This window comes from Mustelus asterias, chromosome 19, assembly GCF_964213995.1.
Source record: "Mustelus asterias chromosome 19, sMusAst1.hap1.1, whole genome shotgun sequence".
Lineage (NCBI taxonomy): Eukaryota > Metazoa > Chordata > Chondrichthyes > Carcharhiniformes > Triakidae > Mustelus > Mustelus asterias.
Genome location: NC_135819.1, coordinates 69,032,160 through 69,044,911, shown reverse-complemented (window position 1 = coordinate 69,044,911; position 12,752 = coordinate 69,032,160). Strand labels below are relative to the sequence as shown.

At 40.9% G+C, this 12,752-nt stretch overlaps 1 protein-coding gene across 2 annotated transcripts in view; it reads left to right on the top strand.

The window, feature by feature from the left end:
* Positions 1 to 12,752, top strand: part of exoc4 (exocyst complex component 4) — a 516,360-nt gene that overhangs the window by 318,350 nt on the left and 185,258 nt on the right. The window contains exon 11 of one of the 2 annotated variants that reach the window (XM_078235823.1): positions 1,219 to 1,239. The exons of the other annotated variant lie outside the window; for it this stretch is intronic. The gene's annotated coding sequence lies outside the window, so the exon portion shown is untranslated. Of the gene's footprint in view, positions 1 to 1,218; positions 1,240 to 12,752 lie in introns of those variants that run through there. 2 annotated transcript variants of the gene reach the window in all.

Here is a 12,752-nt window from a genome sequence, read left to right as displayed (position 1 = left end):
CTTTTGTGAACCATAGTTCCCTCACTCGGCCATTTCCTCCCTGCCTGACAGGGACATCCCTATCAAGGACAGGCGGTATTTGTTCCTTGAGCAAGCTCCACTTTTCATTTGTGTCTTTCCCTGACAGTTTCTGTTCCCATCTTATGCTCCCTAATTCTTGCCTAATCGCATCATAATTACCCCTCCCCCAATTATAAACCTTGTCCTGCCGTATGGCCCTATCCCTCTCCATTGCAATAATGAAAGACACCGAATTGTGGTCACTATCTCCAAAGTGCTCTCCCACAACCAAATCTAACACTTGGCCCGGTTCATTACCCAGTACCAAGTCCAATGTGGCCCCACCTCTTGTCAGCCTATCCACATATTGTGTCAGGAAACCCTCCTGCACACACCGTACAAAAACTGCCCCATCCGAACTATTCGACCTATAAAGATTCCAATCAATATTTGGAATTTAGAACTCAAAGAACTCTAGCAGGTTTGTCAAACAAGACTTGCCCTTCACAAAACCATGTTGACATTGGTGAATTGAGCTTTGCTTTTCCAGATGCTCAGTCCTTTCCTCCTTAATGATTGACTCCAGCAACTTACCCACCAAGCTGACTGGTCTGTAGTTTCCCACTTTCTGTCTCTCTCCTTTCTTGAATAAGGATGTCACATTAGCATGTTTCCAGTCCACTGGTACCTTTCCAGACTCTAGGGAATTTTGGAATATCATAACTAATGTACCCACTATCTCTGCTGTCACCTGCTTTAACACCCTAGGGTGTAGACCATCAGGTCCCGAGAACTAATCTACTTTTATACCCTTCAGTTTACTGACTACCTTCTCCCTGGTTATAGTAATTTCACCAAGTTCCGCTATATTAACTATAGTTTTTGGGACAGAATTATTATCTTCGACAATGAAGACAGAGAGACAGAATCTGATGTGGTGGTGGTGGGGTTGGGGGGGGGGGGGGGGGGTGCAGATGTCATCTGCATCCAATTAACAGGGTGAAAATGGGGTTGATGCCAAACACTGTCGGGTTTTCCAACCCGCCATGGCAGGCACATGTGGGATGTCCTGCTGTAAATTCATAGCGACATGAACTGATTTTTGAGTTTCCTGCCATCTTCCAACCACCCCCCCCCAAACCGCTGCCCCAAATGTTTTTATTCAACAGGAGCGTTTTACATTAAAAACATTTGCTTTGTTTTGTCTTCTCTCTGCAGCTTTGATGACAACTTGCTAACCAATGACACAGCTCGTATATTAGCTGTCAAATTCAATAAGTTCAAGTAGTTTATCTTGTTGTGTGACAAACTGGAAGTTTGAGGACCAGAGGAGCATGAATTTAATTGTAGCATGCAGTCATAAGCTTCTTATGAAAGAGAAAATGAGGCATAAACAGTTCACATTTGAATTTGTTAAACTCAAGCATAATTAATTATGATGGCTAACTTTCACAATGCAAACAGATGAATAGAACTATTCATTGCTTTTTTAAAATCTAGTAAATATTTATGACTGAGGGCAATGCTATAATTTGTAGTTGTATTTAGCGCTAATGTTTTTTAAGTTGGGCACCTTAAATTGTATCTCAAACTTATACAGTAAAACAAATGCAAACTACAGACTTTTGCAATTGGCAGCAATCCTGGGAAAAGATCATATTCCTCTTTTAGGCATGGTGACATTAACTGCTCCAGCTCTGGTATTGAATTGGTTGAAGCATGATTCCTGTAACACTCCACAATTTGTGTGTCTCAACCGTACTCTCGGAAGAGTGTTCCTGACTGTGCGACTCTGATGTTTCTGTGTGCCGCTGTAATTATTATTATCTGTGTGAGTGGTACCACCAAATTGATCTCAGATTTTAATGTCCAGAACTAGGTTTTTGTGCCAAGGTTTTGAGGTGTTCAGTGTATTGTATGACGCTCGTGTACCGTCAGAGTTTTTTCAAAATCATGCTCTCTGCATTGCACAGCTTTAGCTGATGTCATTGTTGCTGGCTTGACTGGAGATGTCCTTTTGTTGCTACTTCAATAGCTTAAATGGGGTTTGTTTATTTTTATTGGGATGTTTATGGCTCTGCATTGTTAGGAGAAAAACTGGTTGGCAGTTCAAGTGATAAGAGCTTTTTCATTTTCACTTTGGAGCTGCACGTTTTACTTTTAGAAGGGACAGCAGGAAAAGAAGTCTCTCTCTCTCTCTCTCTCTCTCTCCCTGATTTTGGAAATTCTGCAGGTTGGCTGAAAGCATTTTTGGCAAAGAAAATCTGCTGTTGGTGGCTTGACCAGAGTCTACCTGGGGTTTTGGGAAGCTGTTCTGACGTCATACTGTTCTGGGTGTGTCAAGAGGACTACTCGAACTTACAAGACTGAGAATTTTCAATTCTCCAACCAAAGGACTCAATTCTAGTATCACGTGAGCATAAGACTTTGCTGTGTTGAATATGTTTAAAGGGTTGTGGTTTGATTGGAACATCTTGAATGTCGTTGTTAGGGATTGTACATTGTCGTGGTTGTTTTGCTTTTGTTCGTAACTGATGAAAGTTCTTGCTAATTTTCTTTCCATACATGTTAACTATATTCTTAAATAAACTTTGTTTGATAAAAGCTCCCTAGTGGATCATTTGAATCATACCTGAAGTGGAACATATCATGCTTATTCTAGTCAAACTCTAGATGCAAAACTTGTGATCCAGGTGGGCTCCATAAAACACTTTGGAGTTTCTGACCTGAACCAAAACAATTATGCTTCAGTGACATATAGCCAACAAATGATGATGTTCACAAGTAACACAAATCATGAGCATACATAAAATATGAAAGGACATCCCCACAAGAATAACAGTATCCGGAAATCACGCTTACTGAGAGTGTTCTAGGCTCAGGTAGGTGTTTGTTAGGGTCCAAGAGAGTCTTATCACTGTTCCGTTGAAACGAGTCCTGATCGTGTCATTTGCTGTTCAGAAGAAGTTCCTAATGTGACATTGCCCTTATTTAAAGAATGGTTTTGATAATCCCTCTTTCCAAAGGGACTTAATGGTGAGACCTTGTTTTGAGATACCTGGGGCTGGTTTGAAAGCAGCTGCTGTCAATTTTGAGTGCCATCTATTGTCCTTGGCTTTAAAAAAAAAATTAGGTCATGTCTAAGTCATGCTGTGCACAGTGTGGATGCCTTTATTTTAACTTCTGAAACTCCTGACGCCTTCATCTCTGCTGATGATTTTAGGGAATCCTTTCACAAAAGTCAACTTTAGAATTTAGAAATCTCCCCGACTAAAGATCAGAATAGTCAGTTTCTGCAGTTGGAATTCTGATATTAAATGTGATGATGCAGGTAGAAAGAATCTGATACAGCCTGTGGCACATGGGTCCCCTTAAAATAAACCTAATCCCAACAGTGCGTATCATCCACTCTTACTTCTAATAGACACTTTATTTAAGTCTATTACTCAGAAGTGCAAAACCCTGAAAATACTTTATTGTCCAAGTTGTAGAGTTCTTCTGTTTTAGACAAATTATTTGGGTGTATGAAGGAAAGACTTGTGCTAAATGGGGCTGTTACTCAGCCCAACATAAGGTCAGGCTCCCAAAATTAGGAGTTAATATTCTGTTTTAGCTATAATGGCAAGAATGTATGAGGCAAGAACAAGCATTCCTAAAAAATTCAAAGTTTGTTAATCTCAGCCTAGAAATGAGAGTTGGCAATGTCACCAGCAGTTAATATGTTTGTTTGGCATTTTCTTGTCCATTATATAATGGTGGCATTATCTCATTAAAAATAAACTGATGAATTCCTGTGTTAGCATTACAGACCCAGGAATGTCATGCAGCTACAGCAGCCATTTGCTGATATTTTCCAATAATTTCTATGCTCTTGTCATTTGTTTAATCGCCAATTATCAACGTGCTGTTTTCTTGAGTGGGCAAAAAATATGAATTCATTGCTCGGAGTAAAGGGGGTGGTGAATGTTGAGAGTAATGATGGTGTAAGAATTGATTGTTTTTAGTATCTTACCACAACATGATAAAATAGGATTGTAAAGCCACAGCAGCATAGAAGGAGGCCATTCGGTTCATCAAATCCATGACTGCTTTCTGTAGAGCAATCCAGACAGTTCCATTCTCCCACTCAGTCACTATACCTCAACAAGTTTACGTTTATTTTTCAGTATCACAAGTAGGCTTACATTAACACTGCAATGAAGTTACTGTGAAAATCTCCTCGTCGCCACACTCCAACGCCTGTTCGGGTACACTGAGGGAGAATTTAGCATAGCCAATGCACCTAACCAGCACATCTTTCTGACTGTGGGAGGAAACCAGAGCACCTCACAGACATGGGGAGAACGTGCAGACTCTGCACTGACAGTGACCCAAGCCGGGAATCAAACCTGGCTCCCTGGCTCTGTGAGGTAGCAGTGCTAACCACTGTGCCACCGTGCGTCCAAGCGTATTTCTCTCAAGGTGCCAATCCAATTTCCCTTTGAAATCATTAATTATCTCTGCTTCCATCATCCTTGTAGGCAAGGAATTCAAGGTCATTTAATAGCTATGTAAAAAAAGTCTTCCTTCATATCTCTTTTGCATCCTTTGCCCAAAACCTTAAATCCATGTACCCTTTTCCTTGTGCCATCAGCTAATAGAAACAGTTTTTCATTGTCTACCTGTTGTAGGTAATAATCTTGTTCACCTCTGTCAAATCTTGCCTCAAAATCCTTTGCTCAGAGAACAACACTGGCTTCTACAACCCAGCCTTTTGGCTTAAACTCCTCTGACCTGCAATCATTCTGGTAAACCTCCTCTGAAGGAAACTTGCATCATTCCTAAAGTGTTGTGTCCAGATTTATACGCAGTACTCTATTTGTGGCCTATCCAGAAATTTATAAAGGTTCGGCATAACTTTTTTGCTTCTATATTCGATGTCTCATAAAGAAGCCCAAGACCCCAAATGTTTTGTTAACTATTTTCTCAATATGTCCGACTAGAAAGCAAAGTTCAGATCAATTATGTGTTACCACATCTTGTCTGCGATTGATAACATTTCTCACAGGTTTGACTTCCATGGCTGAAAATGTAAAATCCTCCCTTTTTCCTTTTATTCTTTTGATGTTAATCAGAAATATTACTCAAGGTTCTACGAATGCAACTTTTATTTTGCTCTGACTTGGAGTAAGTAAAATGTTTCTGCTTTTATAATATCTTTTAATTTCCCCCCATTCTTTGCCCTATTTTCCACAGAATAAATAGCCAGTCTCTGTACTTGCCTTTCTATCACAAGCTGTTGTGAAGTATCCATGTGGCTCCGAGATATCCTATCCTCATTTCCTATATCTGCTTAATGCCTTCCCAAAATACCCATCTGAAGTTGGAAACTTGTAGAATTGCAAACCTAAACTGTGTTATGGTCTCCTGCCATAGCAAAATTCCGACCCATTGTGTTGTTGTGCTAGCTGTTTGAATGCCCTGCTTTAAATAAAAAGTATATTTTAATTTTTCCCTAGTTGATTCTTCCTTCTCTTATGGCACAATTGCCCAGCCCAACTCTGGACTTGAATTCATAAAGCGCCTTTCACAACTTGAGGATGTCCCAAAGCACTTTACAGCCAATGACAGACTTTTGAAATGTAGTCACTGCTATGATATAGAGAAGAATGGCACCTAGTTTGCACACAACAGGACTCCACAATGTGATTATGACCAAATCTGTTGTAGCGATGTTGGTTAGCAGATAAATTTTGGCCAGGACACTAGGGTTTATCCTCTTGCTTTTCATGGAATCCCTACAGTGCAGAAGGAGACCATGCCCCATCAAGTCTGCACTGACAACAATCCCACCCAGGCCCTATGCCCATAATCCCACGTCCACCTGAAACAGCACACAGGCCTTAGTTTAGCGTCTTGTCTGAAAAACAGTATGTCAGACAGTGCAACACTCCCTCGATACTGCCACAAAATCCCTAATAACTTGCACAAAATAGAGATCCATTCCGCGTTGATGGGGAGTTCAAGGTGTAACATAGTTGAACTTCACCTGTGCTTATATTATCCAAACATTTACAGTAATGCATTACATTAACAATCTGAAGCAACAATCCTGACTGCTTTTCTTCATCCATCAGCTTTGCCAGCTGAAGGTACTGACTGAAATCAGTCAGTTCAGCAGAGACAAGAAATTGAAGCTGGACCTCTTGGACTGTGTTGTTCACTGCCGCATTATACTTGGTGCATTATTTTTTTGTGTGAAAATTAACCAATTCTGTGATGAATCACGAACCCAGCTCTTAGTGAGGAGTTCAACCTGCAGCAGTTATTAAATTCAATGTAATTGCTGCATGAAAATGCAATAAACAAAAGGAACCATCCATAATTGGTTTATGTAATCTTCCTTAAAGAGCAATGATGGTTCCAGCGTGTACGTTTTATTAAAACATTCAAAAATATTGTGCCCTATTCTTTTCAGCCAGACTGAGATAAGCTTCCTAAGCAGATTGTTACAGCCGTAATTGCAATTTCGTTGGTAGAATTGTTTCCGGAAAAGAATTACTTACTGTCATGATCTTGTAGAGTCTTTAAGTTGTTTGATTTGCTTCGTGCACCGACGCCTTGGAAGATGTGATCGGATTGATAACTTGTGTAATTGGGGGAGGAAAGAAAAGGAAAAATCCATTTACTTTCCAATCTATAAGGATTATTTCCAGTGAGAGATTATGCAAAATAACTGATGGGGATTCACAGGTACTACAGCTACTCATTCTCAGTGTGTAGACCTTTTGGAACTGTGTTATATGAATCCATTATAGAAACAGGAATAAGGCATTCAGCCCTTCGAGCCTATTCTGCCATTCAGCTTGATTATGCAACCTAGATCCATATTCCCTGGATACCCTTGCTTGTTGCATATCCCTGGATACCCTTGCCGTAACTAAATTCTACCAATCTTGCTTTTAAATTTTTCAATTGTGTTAGCCTTTGGACAGTAATTATCAAAGAAATGGGAAAGAGATTGTAGTATGTTTTCATCTAGCACTGGTCAAATAAAGCAGCACCTCCAGACCAGTTCATAAGGCAACAAGCTGAACACTCATCGGGAAAAGGAGGGATCATGAGTGAGTGGGGCAAAAAGCCCAACTCAAAGTGCTTTACCTAGGATGGCTGTTGAATGTTCGGGGATGAGTAGCAGCTGAGTGCTTCTGGAGAACCCTCAGAGATAGCAGCATCATGACGCACTGACTACTTTCAGTGTAGGAAGGAACAAGCAGTAATCTGCAGCCTGACGAATAAAGGGTGCAGGTTTGCACAGATGATTGGAGAAGAATAGTCGGTCAGATGGATGGAGTGAAATTGCAGCAACATTTGAGGAAAGGGCCTTGAAAATCGATGCACTGTGGATAGAATGAAACGTGGAAGGTATGTGGATATTCAGGGGACATTGGATGTGATGCTGAAATTTGTGAAGAGCGATGAAATGAGGTGAGCATTTGAAAGGTCAATCCTCAAATCCTCATTGTAAAATTATGGGTGAAACAGGCAATCCCCCTGAGCTGGAGGAATGCAGTTTAGCAACAGATGAAATGTGGCTCGTACCCTAGGACAGGAGTAGACCATTCAGCCCCTCGGGCCTGCTCTGCCATTGAATTAGATCATATCTGATCTCTATCTAAACTGATCTATATCAGTTTATACTCTAACCTAATAAAAGATTTATTGATCTTATTCTTAAAAATTGACCCTGCATGTGTTCAACCATTCTGGAGACTGAATTCCAGATTTTCATGACCCTTAGCGAGAAAGAAGTGCTTCCTAATTCTGCATCAGAATGTCTTGGTTCTAATTTCAAGGTTATTCCCCTTGTTCTTGATTCCTCTGCTCGTGGAAGTAGCTTCTCTGTACATAGCTGATCAAATCTCTATCATTTAGAAGTAGTCAATTATATCACCCCGCAACTTTTCAAATTCAAAGGAATGCAAAGCAAGTCTTTGCAAACAGGGCTGAAACTTTCCGGCCATTCACACCAGTGGGATCTTCTGATGTCTCCAACAGTGCACCCCCATCGTGGATTTCGTGGCAGCGAGGGGTGCATTTAACGGGAAACCCAGTTGACAAATGGCGGGACCAGAAGATCCGGCTGCCGGCTAATGACGGGGCGTCTCCCCCGCTGCAAAACTCACAGCGGGTTGCTTGGTAAATCCCGCCCCAGTTTTCATAATTTAACCCTGCCCTGCTGTCATTTGGGGAAACTGTGCTGTCCTCTTTCCTAAGGTTTGGTGCCCAAAATTGAACTTGGTACTCCAGATGAGGTCTTTCCAAGGCTCTGTGCAACTGAAGCATAGCTTCCGTCCCTTTTTTAATTGCACCCCCCTCCGACCCCACCTTTGAGATTCATTCTTCAGTCACTGTTAGCAGGTGGCAGGTGTAGTATTGGTACCAGGTGGGTCTCTGCTGTTTTAACCATGTGCAACATGGATTACTCCACTTCATATGATTTGTTTACAACACCCAAGTTGTGGAAGTTTCGCACACATGAGGACGGCCTCAACCGGGATCTTGGGTTCATGTCACACTATCTGTAACCCCCATGACTTGCCTAGGCTTGTAAAATCTCACCAACTGTCCTGGCTTGAGACAATTCACACCTCTTTAACCTGTGATTATCCCTCTCTCCACTCGCATTGTCTGCCCCTGTAAAGACTTGATTATTTGTTAAGACTCGCATTCCAACCATTTATCTTGTAATTGAGTTTGTGTCTATATATGATATATGCCCTGTTTGTGAACCAAATCCTGCACGCACCTGATGCAGCGCTCCGAAAGCTCGTGCTACCAAATAAACCCGTTGGACTTTAAGCTGGTATTGAGACTTCTTATTGTGCCTACCCCAGTCCAACGCCGGCATCGCCACATTTTGTTTACAGTTAGAAGAGGAGAAATATAAATAACTTGTCTCTTCATGCACGTGCACAGCATGTAGCACTCCCACCTCTGAGTCAGAAGGTTGTGAGTTCACTTCCCAACCTAAGTGGACACTCCACTGCAGCACTGAGGGAGTACCACACTGTCAGGGTGCTAGTTGCCCACTCAGATGGACATAAAAGATCACATGGCACCATTTTGAAAACGAGCAGGATTGTTGTTCCTGGTGTCCTTCCCAATATTTGTCCCTCAACCTACATCACAGAAAGCAGATTATCTGGTCATTAGCACATTGCTATTTGTGGGAAGTTATTGTTCAGGAATTCTATTTCCTACTTTACAACAATGACTACGCTTCAAAAGTACTTGATTAGCTATAAAATGTTGTGGGAGGTTCTGAGGTTGTGAATGGTATATACATGCAAGTCTTTCTCTCTTTACACATCCATAAATACGGAAGAGGTTATCTAGTTTATTGCTGACATTACATCATGGAGATGTATGTCGCATGCTATAATTGTCCCTTTCATCATTTACAATAAATTGGTACAATAAATAATAGTAAGAGCCTATGATTCACATAATTTTAAACAAAAGGTCACAGGATTATTGGCTCAGACATGTACAATATCCCTATCTGCCTTAGTACAATGTACAATATCACCAAGTACAGCTTCAGTTCACTTTGCTAACATACTCGGGAGTGATCTCGTAAAGAATGCTGTATATTTGCAGGATGCATGTAGTTTCAAATTTTAAGTACAAAACCCTCCTTAAATGTGTGAAGATATATTTTTTCAAATTGTCTAATAGCCTGTGCGAGCCTTTGTTTTCCATTCAGAAACTTAGCACAGGCCAGTTAGCCTTCTGATTTGCCTTATGATTGACCCATGCTATTTGTGGTATAATAGGTCGTGTGGTTAGCAGCAACCTAATTCCACGACTAATGCAAAAAGGCAATTGTTACAATCTCAACATTTAAGGAAACGGAAATAACTCCTAATGATGTAAAAATTCTAAACTGAAAGTTTAACCAAGCAAGTTGAGGTAAGCATAAAAATTCATAAGTTCTAATGGGAGGCTTGGGCCACTCGGGATTGAAATGCTGGGACTCAGTTGATGAAAGACTTCAGAGTTTTCAACTGCTGGGAACCATTCATTTCCAATGATTATGCCTTTGGCATTCACATGGAGAAGTGACTATACATTAAATGTAATAACAAACTCCCTACAGTTTCAGAAGTTGGAATTTAATGTTTGTGTTACTTTACCACCAGAATCCCATAATAAACTCTGGACAAAACTGAACTAATTGTCTGATTGTGCCATTATTAAATCAACCAGTAAAGAGCACGATACGGCACATGTCATGAATACAGCACATGCTCTGTTTTGCTAAATTTCAATGATTTAGATAGGACCCTAGTTTATAAGGTGGTCCTAAAACTTCATATCACTTGTTCCCAAAAGAATGGTCAGAGAGTCATAGAGGTTTGCAGCATGGAAACAGGCCCTTTGGCCCAACTTGTCCATGCCGCCCAGTTTTTACCTTTTAAGCTAGTGCCAATTGCCCACGTTTGGCCCATGTCCCTCGATACCAATCTTACCCATGTAACTGTCTAAATGCTTTTTAAAATACAAAATTGTACCCGCCTCTACTACTACCTTTGGCAGCTCGTTCCAGACACTCACCACCTTCTGTACTCTTTTGTATCTCTCCCCTCTCATCTTAAACCTATGCCCTCTAGTTTTAGACTCCCGTACCTTTGGAAAAAGATGTTGACTATCTACCTGGTCTTTGGCCCTCATTATTTTATAGACCTCTATAAGATCACCCGTAAGCCTCCTACGCTCCAGGGAAAATGGTGAATGTAGTTAACATTTTAATTGTATATTAACTGATTCTTGCTTCAGTTTGTTATGCTCAGACTAAACATATTTTAATGTATAAAATTCTTCAGCTGCATACACGTTTTGAATGGCTGAAGCTAATCAATTCAGCACGTTGGGCTGCTGCATTTGATCTTGATCCTCTGTCTATGTTGGGGAAAAGCCAGCCAAGGCCGCTGCTGTTTTCCAGTGTTCATTGATACTTGCTGGAAAGTGCACAAATAGACATCAGGTGAGAATAGTTTAGGTCCATAAGATACTGCCAACCATCAGTAGCTGTTATTGCCAATGCACAGCACTATAGTACCCATATTGTCAGGCTTTATTTGCTTTAGAATATAACTTTTAATTTCAGGAATATAACTTTTAGGTTGTGGATTAAAGTGTTAGAAGTAAGATAAGTGGACATCTGGTTGAGAAGCTGGTTAAAAACAACTCTGATGTAAATGCGACTCAAATAAGCCTGGGTTATTACACTTGAAAGGTAGCCTGTGTTTATCTTGCAAGGTCAGAATTCATAATGAAACAACTTAAACAATGAATGATCCATCTGTAAGCCTGTAGTACATAGAGCCAGGGAGTCTGGGGAAAGGGTGGTAAAACCGCGTGAGCAATATCAATTCATTCGAGCAATAATGAAAGCACAATGCTGCAGATACTGGAAATCTGAAATAAAAACAGAAAATGCAGGAAAGGTCTGGCAGCATCTGTGGAGAGAGAAATAGTGTTTATATTTCAAGTCTGTATGACTTTTCAGAGCTCAAGAGTTGTGCTGAAGGAAATTAATTTGTGTTTCTGTTCAAACCGTTCTGTTTAAAGCATCCCAAAACCATGCCACATTGCCATAAAGAAAGTGGTTTAGAGTAGTGGCCTTGATTAGAAGGTTCTTTGGTTTAATTTATCTGCTCGTTTGCTGACAGAAACAGGCAGTTCAGTATGGGTTTGATAAAGAAAAAACTGCTGGACAATTTGCTCTAGCTTGCAGCTAATAGTCTACAGTGGTCTTCAGTGTGGCACAAAGCAGTCAGCAGAGTTCACTATGTAAGCTGTGTGGGAAGTTTGGTATCTGTCATCAACCCAAACCAGGAGCTGAGGCATCCATACTCTTGAGGTCTGTAAAGAAAAGGTGGTGGGTCATGTCTCCAAAAAGCTAATGGAAGGACCTGCACAGAATATTGCCTCGGATAGCTGGATCGTTGGAGAGAATTAAAGTAAATTCCAGAGGGCTGTGGCTTGACCCTTAAAGAAGCGAATGAACCTTCAAGATTGTTGTAATGTATAAGGAGTTCTTGGGGGAAGTAAAAGGTAGAACTGAGTTCATAGCATAATATTGCTTACTTTGTTTAATTCCTTTTGATATTAGTTTGTTTATAAAAACGTATCAAGATTCTGGAGTGTTTTTGGAGATGCACTCATCCAGGCAAGGGGCGAGTATTGCATCACACTCCTGACTTGTGCGTTGTAGATTGTAGACAGGCTTTGGGGAATCAGAAGGTGAGTTACTCGTCACAGGATTTCTAGCTCTGGTCTGTTCTTGTAGGTTTGGAAAGTGTTGTCTAAGGAGCCTTGGTGAGTTCCTGCAGTGCATCTTATAAATGGTACACACTGCTGCTACTGTGTGTTGGTGGTGGAGGGAATGTATGTTGGCAGATGGAATGTCAATCAGGCAGGCTTCTTGAGTTTTGTATGAGCTGCACTTGTATAGTGCAATATTACCTGCCACTTACCAGCCCAAGCCTGGATATTGTCCAGGTCTTGCTGCATTTGAACATGGACTGTATCTTCAATATCTGAGGAGTCGCAAATGGTGCTTAAGTGAACATCCCCACTTCTGACCTTATGATGGAAGGTCATTGGTGCATCTGAAGAATATTTGGGCCTCGGACACTACCCCAAGAAAGTCCTGCAGTGATATCCTGGAACTGAGATGAATGATCTCCAACAACTACAACCAT